Source organism: Myotis yumanensis, unplaced genomic scaffold (assembly GCF_028538775.1).
Source record: "Myotis yumanensis isolate MYYU_CA2020_CCGP unplaced genomic scaffold, mMyoYum1.0.hap1 SCAF_9, whole genome shotgun sequence".
In the NCBI taxonomy this organism is placed as follows: domain Eukaryota; kingdom Metazoa; phylum Chordata; class Mammalia; order Chiroptera; family Vespertilionidae; genus Myotis; species Myotis yumanensis.
In genome coordinates, this window is record NW_027223760.1 from 54857562 (window position 1) to 54875664 (window position 18103).

Consider the following 18103-nt stretch of genomic DNA (forward strand, 5'->3'; position numbering starts at 1 on the left):
ATGTACTTACATTATATTTTTGTCTTCTATAGTATATAGGTATGTGTATCCTATCTAATAAAAGAGAAACATGGTAATTAGCCGTACATCCGTTACCCTTCCCATTGGCTAATCAGGGCGATATGCAAATTAACTGCCAGCCAAGATGGCAGCCGGCAGCCATGCACTGAAGCAAACAAGGAGGCTTGCTTGCTCCAGTGACAATGGACTCCAACGTTCCCCGCCTGACTTGCCGGCCTCTCAGTTGCAACTCTAAGCAACTATGTTGAAAATATAGAAGCTAAACAAAACCCCAGAAACCTGCGTTAGTCAGCCGGGCATCAGCCAGCCGGACAGCAACATTGTATCAAATACAGAAGGTAAACAAAGACCAGAAACCTGCTTTCAGTAGCCGAGGCCTCAGAGCTAAAGCTGGCCCAGAATAAAAAAAGAAAAAAGAAAAAAAGGAGTGGTTGGGAGCTTCAGTCACCCACCAGCCTGAAAATGGCCCTCAGCCCCTCAGCCAGACTGGCCAGGCACCCCAGTGGGGACCCCTACCCTGATCCAGGACACCCTTCAGGGCAAACCAGCTGGCCCCCACCCGTGCACCAGGCCTCTATTCTATATAGTAAAAGGGTAATATGCCTCCCAGCACCGGGATCAGCGTGACAGGGGACAGAGCTCAAACCCCCTGATTGCCCTGCGGCTCTGTGTGTGACAGGGTGCACCGCCCTAACCCCCTGATCGGCCCTGCTCTGTGTGTGACAGGGGGGCGGTGCCCCAACTCCCCTATCGGCCCTATTCTGTGAGTGACAGGGGGGAGCTCCCCAACCCCCTGATCGGCCCTGCTCTGTGTGTGACAGGATACAGAGCCCCAACCCCCCTGATCGTCCCTGCTCTGTGCGTGACAGGGGGTGATGCCGAAACTTCCCTATCGACCCTGCCTTGAGTGTGACAGGGGGCGGTGCCCCAACCCCCCAATTGGCTCTACCCTGAGCGTGACTAGGGGTGGCATCACAAACTCCCGATCCGCCCTGCTCTGTGCATGACAGGGGGCAGCTCCCCAACTCCCCAATCGGCCCTGCTCTGAGCCCGACCAGGGGCTGCACCTAGGGATTGGGCCTGCCCTCTGCCACCCGGGAGCAGGCCTAAGCCAGCAGCTCATTATCTCCTGAGGGGTCCCAGACTGCAAGAGGGCACAAGTGGGGCTGAGGGACTCCCCCTCCCCCCTGAGTGCACAAATTTGTGCACCGGGCCTCTAGTATTATATATATTTATTTACTCTCTTTAGTTTTATTTATTTATTTAGTTAGTTAGTTAGTTAGTTAGTTAGATGTTACTCCCAGATCTTAGATTATTAAAATCTGGTCAGAGATTGATTTCCTAATACCCATCTTCCTGGAGATAAAGACCTTGCTTTTCCTTCACTTCTGCCTGACTTTGATGTCTAAGCAAGATGCTCAAACTGCTAACCTGGCTAAGGATCCTAGGAAGGTCACATGGTGGTGGTGGGGGTGGGGTATAGATATACTTTACAGTCATAGGAAAACCTCAGTTTGTATGTTGGCTCTACTACTTGGGAAAATTTGTCCTTCCTTTATTTCACTATTTTAAAAGGAAATTATAGCCCTGGCCAGTGTGTCTCAGTTGGTTGGAACATCATCCAATACACATGAAAGATTGTGGGTTTGATTCCCAGGCACATATCTAGGTTGCAGGTTTGATCCTCAGTTGGGGCAAGTATGAGAGGCAACTGATTGATGTTTCTCACATCAATGTTTTTCATCTCTCTCTCTCCCCCCTTCCTCTCTCTAAAGTCAATTTAAAAATATCTCTGAGTAATGGTTGAAAAAAAAGAAAGAAAATTATAAAGTTTAACCCATAGCTTGCTTTAAATTTTCTTTTTTCTTTTAAGAATTTAACATCCCAGGCACACTACCTGGCATAGGTTAGTTTCCTTATACACTGGAGATATCAGACACCCTGAAATACAATCACTCTCTCCTAAAATGGAACTTTTAAATTGTTTTTCATGTTAAATGATTACCTCATGTCTTTAATATAGTGATCTCCTTGATGACAGACTCAACCTCTTCCTCCTCTTTATTATTTTTCAATGCTAACCCTGGGACAGAGCTTGCTGAATCAATATTTGTTCCTTGAATTGAACTGAGCTGGGTGGTAAGATTTTCCTCCCGTTTTGGTTATTTTCAACGTGTGCTAATGTAAGTTGGAGTCTGGATGATCCATTCCCTCAAATATACAGTACATGTGCCCTTGCTCAGCCTGCCAGGCTGTGATCACCAGCCAATTTTCAGTTGCAAGACCACATTTTTTTTTTATTCTGGGAAGTTATAAAAATAACAATTCTGCCATCACTTTCTAATTCACAGAGTGACTTGAGTCCCTGCTTTCTAATTCTTTTCATTCTCCTTTATAGGGCTGCCAGGAGCCTTGGCCTTTGCTGGCCTCACACACTTAATCAGAGTAACCAATGCTGATGATTTTTACAGGGAATTAAGTTTGATTTGTTTTGAAACATTTATTTATTCCATATGGCATTTGAAGTGACTGAATTATTTTTGGTGTTGGAATGAGGTTGCATGAACTAGATTAGAATGTTCTAAAAAGAAAAAGAAAAGGGGGGGAAAAAACACACAACCCCAAAGCCCAGGAATTTTGTAGAAAACATCCTCTGTAAAAGAAATTAACATACTATACAGGGATCAGATCAGGGATGTGGCAAAATCACAAAGGTAATTTGGCACAACCTAAATCCCCAACATCAAATCTCAGGCCGAGGCCTGGTCCCACAGTACAGAGAGCACTGTGGACAGGCCCTGGGAGCACCCTGCCGGTCCCTGCTGCTGTCCTCTGCAATGCCAGTGGCCCTGGCAGTGACGCTCTCTTAGCTCTGAGGGTGAGGGGCGAGAGCCAAGTAGCCCAGTCCAGTCAGTGCAGTGTCTTCGTTCTTACGCAGCTTCAGGAGAGTCAGGGGTCCAGGCCTAAGCCCCAGCATTGTGCACAGCGACTGATGGTTGGGTCGGACTTCGGGATGTGACCTAATTTTGTCCAATCAGCAAAGCCTGGTATTTTTATTCAATGCTCGGGTAAAGATAAACACTATTATTACAGATCCTGAGGTTAGAAGACGGGCATCCCAACGCTCCTGCAGCCATTGTCCTACCAGGACCCGACCAACTTAGAAAAATGAAAGAAGCAGGGTCCGAGCCTGATCTTCAAGCACTGCCTAGAGTTCACTAACCTGGATGGGGACCAAAATAGTGTCTTTGTTGTTCAAGCCAATGTGACTTGACTTCTTTGTTTGCGTTTCCAAAACAATAAACAATCCTGACGTCCAAGTAGAGATGCAGACTAATCCATGCATAGTTCGTAAGTCCTTGTGCTGGGGTTCTTCTGCCGGGGGCCAGGAAAACATGGTGTGTTATTTTACACATTCCCAACTGAGGGAGGCAAGACTGCCCTTCAGCCCGTCGCCGTGCTCCAGGGGAAAGGCTGTGCTGGGAAGACCACCGTTCCTAATGTATGCTACAGGGTGATGCTAACAAGCATTTTAAACCAGTTACGTGCATCACTGCTGTTTCCCTTGGTTTGCAGTTAGAGGTGTGAGTCATGCTTCCTGTTAAACCCAAGGACAGTGCCTCTGTTTGAGGTTTTATTATTTGGTAACAAAATGGAAAGCACACTGGGGCTGTGTCAGTGAGCTGGAAGCAATCAACATTGACTGGGCTTACGCACATGAAAAATGCAAATATGTTCATTTGCAGGGCTATGGGTTGGTGGCTAGACTCAAACAGTTTACACCCCCAGGAAAAAGGAAGTTAAACCACAGGCTTAATCCTTGACTAAATCTTGAGGCATTTCGAACCACAAATTAGAAAATTAAAACCAAAATGTGTTCTGCCATTCCAAAGCTGAAGAGCTAAGCTCTTGCTTTAGAGGCTGGTAAACCCCACCACCTTGGCCCATTTCACTGGATTCTTACCCATGGGTTTACTTTATGGTCTACTGCCGGCCTCTGTAACACAGAGCTATGGAACCATCACTCTCAGCTACGGTACCAGAGGCTGGGTTGCAAGTAGGCCTGAGAGGTCACCAAAAGCTTCCAGTGAGACTCGCTGAATTTCTAAGGTCAGGTACAGGAGGTCTCAGGGCTATCTTGAAAAAAAAGTACTTTAACCCGAGCAATTGGATTTCCAGAGCTGAGGAGTTCCTAAAATGCATATTAAAAACCCTCTAGAGCAGAGTTTGGGGGACTTTTTCTGTAAAAGACCAGATAATACGTATTTTCAGCTTTAGGAGCTTAATGGTCTCCATCACAACTCTTTGACTTTGCCACTGCAATGCAAAAGAAGCCAGGAATGATATGTACACACAGGGGCATGGGTGTGTGCCAGTTAAAGCTTATTTCCAAAAACAGGAGTCAGTCAGATTTGGCCGACAGGATGTAGTTGACTGACCCCGACTCCTTTAACTGCTGTGGCAAATGATTTGTTCAGTCACGAAAACCTGGCATTTAAACCACACCACCTCTGTCCTCTACGCTTAACCCCTGTAAAACTGCTAGATGTTACTAATCAGCACTGATTTGTTTCACTTAGTGACTTAGTCCCTTTTGCTAGAATCAGATGCTCGATGTGAATTTTCCACAGTAAATTTTTGCACCTCCTCGGTTGCACCTGTTCATCGCCTGCATGCTGCTGGCCTACATTTCCCTCGTCTTTTCCTCCACCTGCACTGGCCCATCTCCTTTTCCCCTTTACTTCTAAGCTAACTTCTACTTATGTTTCTGCACTTAACAGTTTTTCTTTAAATCCATGACTTTATTTTTCCATTTATGTCTCTTCTCCCTGTATAAAGACACCATGTAAATTCCATAAAGACGAAATGATTAGAGAATTAGCACCGAGTGGGGGCAGCTTAAGAGTTCAATGTTATTCAAAAGTTTGTGTTAATATAGCCTTAAGGCTGAGAAAGAAATACATGATGAAACAAACAAAAAATAATCTAAAGTGAAAGTAAACTCATCACATTCCTTAAAGAGACTCTACTACAGCTGAAAGGGACATGACTGTCTCCACCACATTCTAAAACAAAAACACTGAAATCAAGAAATTTAGAGAAATTTATTGAGCTGGTAACAGAGTTTATCGAGGAGCTGACTCTTCAACCCAAGTCTTCTAATTCACCATCTAGGCTTCGTTCTAGTTACATAAGACCTGAAGAGGTGAAGAGAGAAAAAGCACTTCTGAAATGTTCCTCCTTGCACTGATCTAACCTATTGCATCATTATTCCTGGTTCCAGTTCCTCAGGGAGAGTGACTGAGGCTCCTTCCCTCACCTACAAAGATAAAGGTCAAAGTTGGTTACATCTTTTTTTTCTTAAGACTTGCTACTTTCTATTTATTTTCTTTTTGTCAACCCTCAGTTGAGGATATTATTCCATTGATTTTTAGAGAGAGTGGAAGGAAGAGGAAGAGTCAGAAAGAGAGAGAAACATCGTTTGGCTGCCTCCTACAAACACCCCGACCAGGGTCAGCATCAAGTCTGCAACCGAGGTTCATCCCCTTGTCCAGAATTGAACCTGGGGCCTTTCCGTCTGCGAGCCGACACTCTATCTACTGAACCAAACCGGCTAGACCAGAGTTGGTTGTATCTTTAAAGAAAGTTCAGTTTGAAATCCTCATTGCAAATCAAGCATCCATCTCTCCTTTCTTGATGACTTCCACCTGCAATTCCAGGGCATGGGAGATCTGTCCTTCATCACTATCAGTATTCCTATCCATGAGGTGAAGTTTTATAAAAGCACAATTCTGAAATGGCCGCTCTCCTGCTCACTCAAAATGCGTTCAGAGGCTCCTCACTGTTTCCTCACACTGCAATACCTTCTTAATCTTTGAGTTTTGTTTTGCTTTTTCCTTCACCTAAAACCAACCAAAACAACAATCTCTTTGTCTCATCACTACTATTCTTGTCAAACCGCTAGTATTAGTTTGCCAGGACTGTCAGAACAAAGTACCACAGACTGGGTGGCTTAAATGTCTTCTCACAGTTTTGGAGGCTAGAAGTCCGAAATCAAGGTTAGCAAATTTGCATAAGTCTATAGACATACCTCATAGGCATTGTGGGTTGGGTTCCAGACCACTGTAATACAGGGAGTATCCTAATAAAGCAAGTCACCATGTGGGAGGTGCTGCCTTTAATTTGTAAGAAACGCAACACCTTGAAGCGGCAAGAAAGCAAAGCGCAATAAAATGAGGTAGGCCTGTATTTGGACAGTTTGCTTGCTGCTGGGGGCTGCGAGGGACAATCGGTTTGACAATCTCTCTCCTGGATCCTGGTGGTTTGCTGGCAATTGTTAGCATTCCTTGGCTGTGGAGCATAAATCCAATTTTCACATGGAGTTCTCCCTGTGTCTCCCGTGTCCCAATTCTCCCTTTTTATAAAGTCACCAATCATATTAAACCAGGGCCCACCCGATTGACCTCATCTTAACTTGGCTACATCCGCAAAAACCCTTTTTCCAAATAAGGTCACATTGTGAGGTAACTGGGGACTTTAACCTATGAATTGGAAGAGGAGACCCAATTAAACCCTTAACAACCCCAGTTATGTTTCCAGGCCTTAAGCAAAACTATCTACTAAACATTTTCCTACTTCCGGGCTGAGTCCCTTAGTGACAATTCCGTCCCCCTACTTTATGGCAAATTTCTTAATTTCTTGAAATCAGGGATTGTTTTTTTCTCAACTTGCTACTTTATCCCCAAAATCTGTCATGCTGCATGACCTAAAATAGAACTTCCCCCCCCCAAAAAAAAATGTTTGCTGAACTGAGGAGATGGTTTGTACCCATAGGGTGACAGGAATGTGTCTGTAGTTGGGAGCCAAGCAAAGGTTTTACATCTTCTACCACACATTTACCCCGGTGCTGAGACAGCACAGCATTGTGGGTAAGAAGATGGACTCAGTTCAAATACCGACTTTGTCCCCTTTGTTTGTATGTAACCTAATAGTGTTAACATTTTGCAAATTTCCCTCAGATTTCCACATTTCGAAAACATGACCTATATTCCATACCTTGAAAGATTTGACTGAAAGTCAAGAGCATACGTGCAAACCTCCTAAACAGTGGCAGCTAATAATACTGCTGTGTAGGCCGCCTGCAAGCTTAAAGTGCTGACACATTTTAAAGACTGCAAGCAGTTTTTAAAGAATTTAAAGAATGTAGCATGACTATAGTTCACATACACTCATCGGAACACTTTTTGAGCCAGATTCATGAAGAGGAAAAAAAAAAAAGTGCCACTTTGTACAATATTAAGGAAACAGTGGTCACTACTAGTCAAGGAGAACAGACAGTAATTGTGCCGAATAAAGCTATAGATCCTACCTTTGACTTTTCTTCACACCACACAACCAGAAGAGCCATTTTCAAATATCAAGGGCAATACAAACAGAGTTCTTCTCATCACTCACTCTTCAAAGCAGTGACCTTTACTTTGGGCTAGTTTCTTTGGCAAGGAAGTCTGGCACGAAGCTGCTACAGTAACCTTAAAGAGCAGAAATCTATTCTTGTAACTACGCTCCTTAATGGCAGTTTAACAAAAAACACCTAACGTCAGGCTCCGTGGTCAAAATACTTAAGATAACTCACCTGAGACCCTCAGGCAGCCTATTTATCAAAACAAGTTAAAGTCACCTTCTGAGTAATTGCTCTGGAGGTCTTTGAACACAGCACACAGGCACATTTTCTGTGGGTTGAGCAATTGATCACTAAGTTCTAGGAACAGGTGCATCTTGCTGCTAGGGCCCTGAAACATGACAGCCCGGAGAAAGGCTGTTAAAATCACTTTGCTAACAAAGAAAAATCAATTGTTCTCCACAAGGAGGTGTCTGTCGGCACAATCGATGTACAATAGTACAGTGCTGGGCGGTAAAGAATGTGAACAGATTTAAGCTTTTGATTAGGTGAAAGGTATAAAGGGTAGCTGTTTTTCGTCTCCCCGATGGACTAAGACAGATAAATGCTGCAAGTGCCATTCCGTTTTTCTTCAGTTGATCCGCTTGGTAAGAAGACAGTTTTGGGGATTTTTTTTTCTGTCTTTTTAGTGCATTTTTTAAAAAATTTTTTTACTTGTTTTTAGTACATAGTATTTGGGAGAGCATCAGAGTCAGTGAGAGATATACCCAAGTCTGAGACAAATCCAAGAGTAAAGATGGAGAGACAAATGGGAACAGTGACACTCTCAATTCCATTGCCAAAAGCTCTAGTTAAAAAAGGACATATTTGTGATTTTTTTTCTGCTAAATGTAAGAGATAGATGAGTTGAGGTGTCAGTAAGGTTTTGGTACTTTTTGTGCATTTTTTTCTACCAACAAATTAAAGATCATTTATCAACAGTAGAAAATGGCATTTTCAACCTCCGTGTATTTTCATAAAGCTTTACCCAGGTGCCAACAATCTTTGAAGCAGGTACAAAACTCAAAATAAAACTCAATTCAGGCTTTTCAGATGGTGGAAGCATATTCACAATAACAAAAGAACTTTATTCTGAGAACATGAAGTGCTTTTTACTCAAAGGGATGCGACAGTTGAATAGTGCAGACAAAACCCATGGAACGATTGTCAGGAACTTTTTATACTTAGAGTGTGTATATGTTAACAGATTTGAAATTTAATGTCAAAAATGTTAAATGGTCTTGATTTTATAAAATCAGCAACATAGTTCAGTATTTTCATAAAAAATTATATGCACTGATTGAGCCTAAAACAAAAATGTTGTCATTTAGCTAGTGTTGGGAATTATGCATTATAGAGGGTAATTTTTGTTCAACATTTATCAGCTTATAAGTATCGTACACTAAAACTTTCAACCTCACGAGTTTGAGTTTAAGCAGGTTAACTCTTGTTTATCTCTCTGGGAGGCTGTTTAGCCCTAGAGAAGTCAAGTAGATGGCCAGACAGAAAACCACGTGGTTCTCAGTCTGTGAATCCAAAGTCAAGACCTGGAAGTTTGACAGGTAGTGTTAGGAAATGAGGCCAAAATGGAAAGACAGCAGAGAGCTGTGGCCTCAAACACCAGGAGCGGCCTGTGGGAGTATGTGCTCCAACAGCCACATGGATCACTGCTGCCAACTTTCAGCCGGAATGAACCCAGTGGTAGGCAAACTGCGGCTCTCGAGCCACATGCGGCTCTTTGGCCCCTTGAGTGTGGCTCTTCCTAAGCCTTAGGAGTACCCTAATTAAGTTAATAACAATGTACCTACCTATATAGTTTACGTTTGAAAAATTTGGCTCTCAAAAGAAATTTCAATCGTTGTACTGTTGCTATTTGGCTCTGTTGACTAATGAGTTTGCTGACCACTGATTACTAGACAGAGCTATGAAGTATCCCTGAGCTGCATCTCCAGAGGAAAGCTGGATTCATCCCGGAGCAGATACTCCCATTGTTCACATTCAAACATCCTCAGTTGTTTCAATGTCTTTAACCAGGTTTCCAAACTTGGAAATTTAGGTTCCTCTTTTCTTCCCATGCCCATTCTGACCCTATACTTACTGTGCCTGTGCACCATAACAGACTATTTACCTTCTGTCTCCTTTGTCTTGTTGCCTGCTGTTACTTTCTTCTCCTTCCTTCTCTGTGTTGCCTCCATGAGATCAAAGGAGGGTGTCCCCTCCTTTCTCCTGCTGTCCAATAGCCACGCCACTGTGTTTATCCCCTTCTGATACCAATAGTTATGCCCAGCAAGTACTTTGGAATTCTATGATTCTATGGACATGAGATGTTATTCATCCTAAGAATTTTTTTTCTTTATAAGTAGAAAGAAGACAATGCCCTCAAATCTTTATCAATATTCCTAAGTTCAGAGTATGTTCACCTCTTCCTATAGCTAGAAAGAAGTCAACTATGCTAATATTTAATAAACCACCCTGAACTTCCAGTCACTTACCTTAACTGAAAAAAGTTCATTGATTTGTTTTTGCATGGTTACCTTTTGCTCAGGAATATGGCTTTGTTATTTTCTCTAAAATGACCTTGGTGTGATTTTTCTGCCGGTTGATTAAACTTCAGCAAAAGTTAAAACAATGGCACAAAAGCATATCCTGTGACCCAGCACTTTCACTTCTAACTATGTAGCAATAATAAGACAAATTCTGTAAGATAAAACTACAAAGATAAATCTAGCTGAAATTTATAATAATGCAAAACAAACAACTAGAAGCAACTAAATGTCTAAATTGGGAAAGTAAGTTTTGCATTAGGTTGTTTGTTTTACCACTGTCCTTTGGTTGGATAGCTAGAGCTGAAGTGATGGGTTAAAGAGGAGGAATATAAACTGTATACACTACTGAGACAGTCTGGTCCTTCCACTGAGAGTGGTAAGGTCCTGAGTGGAATCTCTGTGGCAAGCACAGAAGCTGAATTAGGGAAGCTCTGAATCTGACAGTCAAGTGGTCATGAGGAAGCTAGTCTTAAAAATGTATAGTTTTATGGAAAGGTCTTAAATATATAAGACACTGTATCAAGACTGACAATATTCTCTCTTCCTCTCACCTGCCCGTCCTTATTATTGGCCTCAAGTTGTCTACCAAATTTATATGCAAGGGTCATCTATTATTTTATCTATAAAGATGTCTCCATATCCACATTCAAACATGATTAACTGCTCTTATAACTGTACTCAGCTATGTGTCAGATATTCATAATACAAAATTTCACAGGCTGAATTATAGTCAGTGATCTGTGTCTTTCTTGCATACTAGCCTAAGCTCCTTAAGAGCAGGGACGGTATCTTCCTTATTTTTGTCATCTCCAGAGGTAGTTCAATAAATATTGAAGTAATTAAGAATCACACATTTTATAAACACAAAAACACAAAGATCTCAGTAACAGTAATAGGGAAGTCAGTGAGACAAGTTCTAGTGCTGTAATTTTGACCCTCTCTTCTCCAGACAACTCTATATGGCCAGATGCAAAGCAGTTATGTTCCATGTTTTCCTAATGTTTTTATTCTGAATGTCAGCGTAGTGATCATAACTTCCATTAAGTGGTACCATTTCCACTTTGGGAAACTTTGTGATGAATTTCAATATGCTGTTCCTTGAAATTCAAAAAGACTATTAAATGACAAAGTGAGTTTATTTATTCATATTAAATGCCGCTCCCTGCAGAAAGGTTACACATGCCCACTCTCTGAAACTTGAGTGGCAGATTGCATTCTGAGCCAATGACAATGAACAGAAGCAACAGAAACAGCTCCAAGAGCCAGCAGACAGATACCATGTCCTTTTTCCCTATGTCATTATGACCATCAGCGTTCTGGCTTGAGAGTGTACCATCAGAACAGAGTCTGAAGCAGGAGTGTAGCTGACTCATGGCAGATATGTAGAGAGATAAATAAACTTTTTTGTAAGCCACTTAGTATAATCTTGTGTATCCTGATACAAGGCTCTCGTGACATGGGACTGTTGAACAAGCATAGGTGTCTTAGAATTCCCAAGCTGGTGTGACAATTAGCCTGATTATGGAAACCTTAACTATTGAGCTGATTTTGATGAGTATGTTTACAATTTCTCCACCCCCCGTACCGCCCCCCCCCCCCCCCCGCCCCAAGCTTATCTTGAGATAGGGGATGCCCTTAGGAGCACTTAGAAAAGTGTGTATGGTATTATACATCCTGGAAGATGTGCTGGCATGTAGTGTCTGGGGGCTACAGATGCTATACAAGCACAGAGAGTCTTGTTCAAGAATCATCCGGCCTACATGCCCGCTGCTCTGGTGGAGAGACACTGGACCACAGCAACCACTTGAAAACAGGTGGGTTAATTATATCTCAAAAAAAAAAAAAGAAAAAGAGGAAGAAGAGAGAAAAAGAGAGATGGAGAACGTGCAGATTCAATAGTTATATTTATAATGAACATATGAAAAGTATATATTGGGATTTGAATTTTTATTCAAATAAGTTATTGAATCAGTCAGTTTGTCAAGATTATTCTTGGAAAGTACTTGTTCAGAAAGCCATCACATTTCTAATTTTAAGGCATATTTTTGAGTCAATTCTTTAATCAAAGGGTGAAATTTGAAGACTCATTCTCAGATGTATACTCTCCCCCTCCCAGGATGTTAATTTTTACTGTGGGTATAAATTCATTCATTCTCAGTTTTTCCAGTTAAGTGTTTTTCCTGCACTTTAGAAAATATTATCTGTTGCTTCTTACCTTAACAGGTGTTACACATCTGCAGACTAACTTTATAGTCTCTTTCCCTTTTAATAATACTTTGATCTTTCTTCATGAGCTGAACCTGCCACTTCATAATCATTCCTTGTTGCTATGCTCTGATTTCTCTCTGTATCTTTTCATTTTTCTAGAAAAGGATGTTTCCAAAGAGAATTATCTCAAGTCTTCCAGAAGGGACATAATCAGTATATTCTGAAATTAATAAATCGTTTTCAACTCATCTAATAGATTAAACATCCTGTTAGGTCTCTTGGGTGATAGCTGACATTGCAAACTCATATACGAGTTGTGGTTTTCTGCCACTGTCACCTTGTTGCATCCTATGGCGTGACTGCTGAATGCTTTTCTCCTTTCCAAGTTACTCTCGTGCTTTTCATTCCAGATATGCATTTCTCAGTTGTGCCAGCGTTCTATCATTTTACTGGCCTCCCTAATTTTAGCAGAACCTCACAATTTAGTGTTAACTGTGAAATTTGTCATAATGCTTCTACCCTTTCCTATTTATTGAATTAGGTATATTTAACTTGCCCCTTGAGGACAGTGTCTAACATGAAGTCCACACACTGTAGTAGAATTCAAGTTTCCTAAACATGAAAAAGTCAGGCCACCAAGAGAGCTTGTGCTACTTTCTTCAGGAATCGCTAGCATAAGGCCAGGTAGATTGGGGCACTTAAAGAATTGGCTTGTTATCTGACACAGAAAAAGACCAAATAACAGCAGCATGACAGACTCTTAGAGCATTAAATGAATTAAATGATGCAGTGGCAGAAGTAACTATTTGCAAAATCATCAAAAATGTTTGAGGCCAAATCTATTTTCTTCTTCCTCTAAATCTGAATGGACTGTATAGAATGTCTGAAATCATGGGATGCATTCTGAATCCTTTATTCCATTTATTTTATCAAGTCTGAGAAAGCTGTGTGAATGTTAATATGTGCTGAATAAATCCTGTGATCACTGTAGCACCTTATAATGATGTGTTCCCAAGCTGCCATATCACGGTTGATTATTACTTCTTTTTCTTTGCAATCCTTCATTTAATTTCCATTCCTCACCCTGGTGTTAATATTCCTGACGATTTGAATTCATTTTAGAGTTCATGAGATGCTGTATCAAATGTTTTGCTAAAATCCAAATGTATTACATCTCCCACATTGCATTCATCCACTAATCTTGTAATTCAATAAAAAAAGCAATCAGATTTGTTTGGCATGATTTGTTCTGTGTAAACCCATGCTGCTTATTGCTCAATGGTGCTTAAAAGATAAGTAGTGCTCAATGCAAATTTCCTCATCTAACTTCTCATTTAAGCTCAGAAAAGTCTATAATGTTTTTGTTCATAGATTTTCTTCTGGCGCATAGCTAGCTTCTGGTCCTAAAAACCAGAGAACAGAAAGAACACACTAGTTTTTTTTTTTTTTTTATGATAACATTTTTCTCTTTCTGCTTTTGTATTACTTGTTTTTCCCATTTATTACCCATACATTTTTAAATTTAGATTTTCATTAAATTTATTATGGGTTTAATCCCTTTATTCCTATTTTCCTAGTTAATTGATGGAGAGACAAGAAGACTATGAGAATAAAATTTATTTCAAACATCACTATTGAGAATATAGGGCAATTCCTTCTCCACATTAGTTATCTATATATATAAAAGCCTAATATGCAAAGTATCCCCTTGGGAGTTCGACCGACCAGGAGTTCGATAGCTTGCTATGACATGTGCTGACCACCAAGGGGCAGCACAGAATGAAGGCCCCGGCCGGCAGCCAGCAGCCGGCAGTTGCTAGGGACCCTACCCATGCACAAATTTCATGCACTTGGCCTCTAGTATAATATAATAAAGAAATAGTTATAATTTACCTCTTACATCTGAATCTCTCATGTAACAGATGAGACATCTCATTTTAATAGGTTCTTTCACTTTCATATGATCATAATATAAACTCCTCACCCCAAACATATATGTAGAGTGTCTTAACTGCAGCACCTCAGAATGAGACCTTATTTGGAGAAAGGATCTTTACCGAGGTAAGTTAACACGAGGTCATTAGAGTGAGCCCTAATCCAATGAGTCTGGTGTTATCCTGAAAAGAGAAATTGGATACAGAGGCAGATACAGTGGGAAGAGGATATAAAAAGATAAGAGGAAAAGAAGGCTAACAATAAACTAAGGAGAGAGGCCTGGAATCAATCCAGCTCTTAGAAGGTACCAGCCCTGTCAACACCTTGATTTTGGACTTCTAGTCTCCAAATTTGAGATAATAAATTCTGCTGTTCAACCACCATGTTCAACTTCATGAGGACATATCTAAAGTTCATAAACCTTAAAGTCTAGCCACTTCAGCCTCATAAAAACCCAGATAGATGCCTATGTCCTTTATAAGTGTCCACCATTCCTTGGGTGATAAAATATGATACAGGAATATATAAAATAAAATGTATGAAAAATATTGTGGGCCACCACAGATGTAGAGGAGGCAGGAACGGCTAATTGTATGAGGTCTAGAAAATTTTCCCTCTCAAGGATATCTGTCCTGAAGGGAAGTTTTGATGTTTCCATTTGGAAAAGCTATCATTCGAGGCAAACTGAGGAGAGCATTTTAACCAGGTTTTCTTATCTAGGGTGCAGGTAAAGAATGAATTTATTTTTCAAACATTGAGAGTAAAATTGGGCACAGTTAATAATATGCAGAGACAAAATAGGTGAATTGGCTAAGGCTATCCCATGCAAACTGGAATACTTAGGCAAGTATAAACGTATGAGCTTCCTGCTGTAAGAGGCACAACAATAGACTGTTGAGAGGGATGGGTCGAGAACTGGAATAACTCAGAAGTATCCTGTAACGTCTATTGCCCTATTTGAACACCATTAGGAGGTTTGCAACAGAGGTGCAGTTGTTAGGGTGTGTACCAAGGGTAGCTATAGCATCTACAAAATGGGGCCCCTTTGGCTTTGAAAGTCTTCTAACCAGTTGGTTATTGTTGCTTGGAACCATCAAACACTAATACAATGTTCCTTTCATAATACAGTGAGGAATCCCAGTATGTATACTAGTACATACATAGCAAGTGGGTGTTTGATAAATGTTTTCACTCAAGATGCTCAGAATCAAGGCAGTCTAGGAGTTACTGACTGGGTAGTCTGCCATGCCTTGATTTTTAGCTAAATTTTTAACATCCTCCTGTATGTATTATGGGCCACATAGACATATGCTTCACTTTATAGTACATGGTTGAAGTGAAACAATCATCATATTTGAATAAAAGTATCCCTGCTTTCCACTGTCACTAGCATTCTTAAGGCTACATGTTTACCATATTTCTTTTGCATAGAGTCTATGTACTATATGATAAAATATTGCAGCTTAATAAATATACCACATTATATAGTTCTCTAAGTATGTGTTAAATTCACAATGGCTAGTCTACCTATTGGGAGGGAGAATAATTAAATGCAGAACATATATAATCAACTGATTTTAAAGCAGTATTTAATAACAATTTGTAGAAGACTCATATATGGGGATTTTAAAAGGTTAAATCAGTGAATTTCCCAACATAAAACAAATGAATAATCCAAAGTCTATCTACTATGAATGACTTAATAAATCTATGTGGAGTGTATTTCTTCTTTGGGAATCTAAGTTATCATAATATTTATTTTCATATTTTTCCTTGTTTTAGTTTTAGAAACACTGCCTCAGGGTTTCTACATAATCACAATTTTTGGTGAAAATAAACAGTAAATTCTGGTGAAGTCTGTTTTTCAATTGATTCTATTTCCTAATATTCTTGATACTGAATTTCAGAGGTAAGCATGTGAAATAATTAAAATGACAATTTTATGGGTTATTTGTAACATTTCCTATTTACACCTGCAAAACCAGCTCCTCTTGAGGCAAACATGTAAAAAGCCAACAAATAAATTTGGAATGTATCACATTTGGGCCTGGTATTTCTATCTAAAAAAAATTAAGTAATAGAAACTTACTTCTTCAGATGCTGCCTTTTTAATAACAAATCATAATTTACTCTGTAAAATGATTCTTACAAAAGGCACCTTAATCTATATGTGATTAAGTACCATCTTTCAAGGAACAAACTTTGAAAGGAACCTATAAGAGACTTGAAAAGTCACAAAAAATATTTGGTTTATTTTAATCTAGCAAGTTCTTAGACTAAACATATGGGAGGGGGTGGTGGAGAGTTGCCCGATTTATCTTGATAGACTAATTTCACATTAATTAAATACTTTTATTAAAACTAGCATGTTTCTGTTTGGGAATTTTTGCCATAAACATATCTGAAATTACCACCGTGTTAAAGAATTTAAGCATAGCTTCAGTATGCTTGTGTCTTTATGGCACATTAACCAAATTCCTCAATTCAAACTAAAGAAACAGGAGTGCAAAAGATCAGTTCACTGTTTCATGAAGCTTGTTTTAAGGGGCTATTTTTATTTTTTAATACATTTAAATAACTGAGTTATTTTAAAAGCATCCAATAAGGTGGTTACCTAAATGAACTTTTTCCCCTGCAACAATCATTGGGGCTTTGTAGAAATAGTGCTTATACATAATGTTTATTTTTCTTAAATAAAATTGTTAAACTCCACTATAAAATTAAGGCCAACCATTAATAAAGAAACCACAAGTAATGTAAATTATTAGAAAGTATAGTTACCTTTTTTACATTTCTAATTCTAATATACTTCAGTATCTCCTGTAGTATTTTTAATAACACTTTAAGAATAAAAGAATCTAAATGTGTTAGAAGTAGTGGCCATAGTTGTACAACATTGTGAATATAATTAACTAGAGGCCTGGTGCATGAATTCGTGCACAGGTGGGGTCTGCTGGCCTGCCCCAATCGAGGCTGATCAGACTGGGCCAGCCAGGTGGGGGGCTGAGGGTGGTTAGCAGGGGTGGGGGGAACCGATCAGGGGCGGGGCTGGACAGAGGAAGGGGCTGCAGGCAGTTGGCTGGCCAGCCCCACTCCCTGGTTGAACTCTCAGTGGAATTCCCAGTTGAGGGGACAATTTGCATATATATTAGCCTTTTATTATATAGGATGCCACTGAACTATACACTTAAAATGACTTAAATGGCAAATTTTAAGTTATATATATTTTACTATATTTTAAAATAGAAAACATGTAAACAATTTTATTAGGAGTATTTTTAAGTATAAAGTAAAATATTTCTGTAGTGTTAAAAGGACAGAATTTTTCAGTTTCAAAATTAGTGCCACATGCATTATCATCTTTCTTCTGCCAATTAAATTTACATTAAACTTTCTATAGGACAAATAGTTTTACTGGCTATACAGGAAATTAAAACGATGTACAAGATGTCACGTTCCCTTTGCAGCAATGTGACAAGTTTTAAAAATTAAAATTTCATTATAAAATAGTTTCTAGGTTTTCAGTTCTACTTTCTACTTTGAAAATCTATTTGTTACTCCTTCCGAATCACATGACTTAGAATCTACTATGCTTTAAACATTTTCTTGGAAATCTATTCCAAGGGTAGTGTTTACAACTTTCCAAAGAATTTGATCAGGACATCTGTCTTTTGGGAAACCACTAAGTTATATCCCTCCCCAAGAGAAAAACAAAGTGGACTTCAATCCTTTTCACTTCTAGATTCTGAAATGCTCAAAGTAACTACATACACAGATACTTACTATGGTTTGACTTTGGTGTTAAGTAGCACTTCAGTTCTTTTTCAGATTTTTCTATAGACTATTCAAAAATGGTCAAAAAATAAATTTTAAGTAAGACTTTGTTTAAGCAAAATGTGAGTCATTGTTACATACATTTTAAGTCATTAAAAACCTACAATAAGAACGTAGCAAG